Consider the following 2,071-nt stretch of genomic DNA (forward strand, 5'->3'; position numbering starts at 1 on the left):
AAGTTACTGGGCCACAGTTGTATCAATGAGGACTGTGTACTTCCTGTGCCCTGGGGCATTCGTACTCTGGTCCCTCAAACTAGGGTGGAAGCCCCCCTTTAGCACATGACTCTCAGAATAACAAGTCAGAGCAGACATTAGTGTAACTGGGTACTCACACTTGTGAAAGGCACAAGTGCAAGTAGTGAACTGCAACCTGACCTCACAGCATACACTTTAGACATCCTTTGTAAACACACACACATATTTTCAGTCTAACTTGTTTACATTTTACATCAATAAATATGGTAATATTTGTACTTGAAATGTTTAATTTGCCAACCTTTGGTGCATATTCCTAGTACCTTATATTTTAACTTTTCTCCATTCGGGTGTATACAATTGGTATAATGTCAGAAAGGGAGAAGACGACCGAGAATGCCTAAGAATGTGCGCTTACATGCTTTTAAGAACATATGTCTGGTGTTGTGACAAAACAGCAGTGACCACTTCAGCTCAGCACTTGCTTCTTCCTCTGCGGTCCCAAAATATTGTGGAATTACTAGTCTCTGCGCCTCTGACAAGGCTGCTGACATCCAATTGATAATTCGTAGCCTTGTGGGCTGTGAGTGCTTTGGCTGTGCTGCCCCCTGGCGGTCACTCTGTGAAGATGCAGGTACCTGGGAACAACCCAGACTAATTCTGAGCTGTTTCTTCTCTGTGTGAACCAATCCAGTGTCAGGACTGGAGTCGGTGCTGTTAGTAGATAGAGAAGGAGTATAACTCGAGCCCCAGGAGGGCAGCCTGGAGCCTGTGACAGGTGCAGGGGAGTGTCGTCAAGGAAGCAGCTGGAAGATAACTGGAGAGGGGTCTGTGGGGCCATCAGTCTGGTGAGGAAACCCAGGAGTGTCCTACGGGAGGGGCGTGGCTTTGTCTGGCTCAAGGGGAGGGGTTAGTAATAGTGAATGCAGCGACTGCTGCTGTCCTCTGTGTCCTGGGCTCTGTGTATGTGTAGAAGCTCTAAGGTTGTAAATAATGAGACCTGACAGGTTGTGGCAGAAATGATGACTTCTGGTCATTCCTTCTCTTTTGTCAGAAGTGAGGTGTCTGTTACCCCAATTGATTGTGTACTACTGAGAAGAACAATATAACTCTCAGTGTACGGAATGCAGTGTGACCTTGGGAGACACCTCACATACACTAAGCTGTATAAAGAGTTCACAGTTCCCATATGATCTAGGGGTTAGGATTCCTGGTTTTCACCCAGGCGGCCCGGGTTCGACTCCCGGTATGGGAAATCCATTTTATTTTTTTTCACTACTCAGACATTTTAATCTTTCTCAGTTTTTTTCTATAAACCTAAATGCACCTAAAGTCTTAATAAATGTCACTTGCTTTGTCTTCTGCTTCCATCTAATGCCGTCAGAGGTTTACACCGACCCCCAAATCTACTGCCCTCTCTCCCCAGCCCTTGACCTGTACATTAATACTATGAACGGTTATTCCTTGTTTTTCTTTTATTGCACAACAAAAAGTACAGATTATATAAAGAGACCGGGTCACAGAGAAGAAGGCAGCAATTGACTGTGGTCCCACCATGGGAAATTCGCATTTTATTACCTGCCCCGTCCATACTGTGGGTTCATCATTTGTTTTATGACATGATTCCCCTGCTGTGTTGTTTCTAGTATAAGACTTGAGTACTTTATGTGTTTTATATCATCTGTGATATTGCAGCTGTTGTTTGCAGTGTCCACATTTTGCAACCAGTGTGCTTTGTACCCTCACTGCTGCTCTCTCAGAGAGGGTAGGCTGAACACTATCGGTAGTATCAGACACCAGAGATGCCTCCTGTACCTGGAATAAAACTCTGCTTCTTTGTAAGAAATACAGGGGTGAAGATCTGCTGCATTCACAGTGACCCACTGACCCTTTTACAAAGGTTCCCAGCCGTGCAAAGACTCTTGGTGGTTAGTTAAGGGGCCATGCTAAATGGAGATTTCGAAGCATCAGACGAGACGTTTTCTTTGTTTCTGCATCAGCAAAAGTATATTTCTGTTTTTATGTTATTACTTGTGAAATACACATTTTA

The 2,071-nt window shown here is 44.4% G+C and overlaps 1 non-coding gene across 1 annotated transcript; it reads left to right on the forward strand.

Annotated features, from left to right (window-relative positions):
- The first annotated feature begins 1,204 nt into the window (after positions 1-1,204).
- TRNAE-UUC (transfer RNA glutamic acid (anticodon UUC)) lies at positions 1,205-1,276 on the forward strand. The gene has a single exon. It is a non-coding gene; the product is annotated as a tRNA-Glu (tRNA).
- The last annotated feature ends 795 nt before the right edge of the window (positions 1,277-2,071 follow it).

The sequence above is a fragment of the Pleurodeles waltl genome, unplaced genomic scaffold (genome assembly GCF_031143425.1).
Source record: "Pleurodeles waltl isolate 20211129_DDA unplaced genomic scaffold, aPleWal1.hap1.20221129 scaffold_86, whole genome shotgun sequence".
In the NCBI taxonomy this organism is placed as follows: Eukaryota; Metazoa; Chordata; class Amphibia; order Caudata; family Salamandridae; genus Pleurodeles; species Pleurodeles waltl.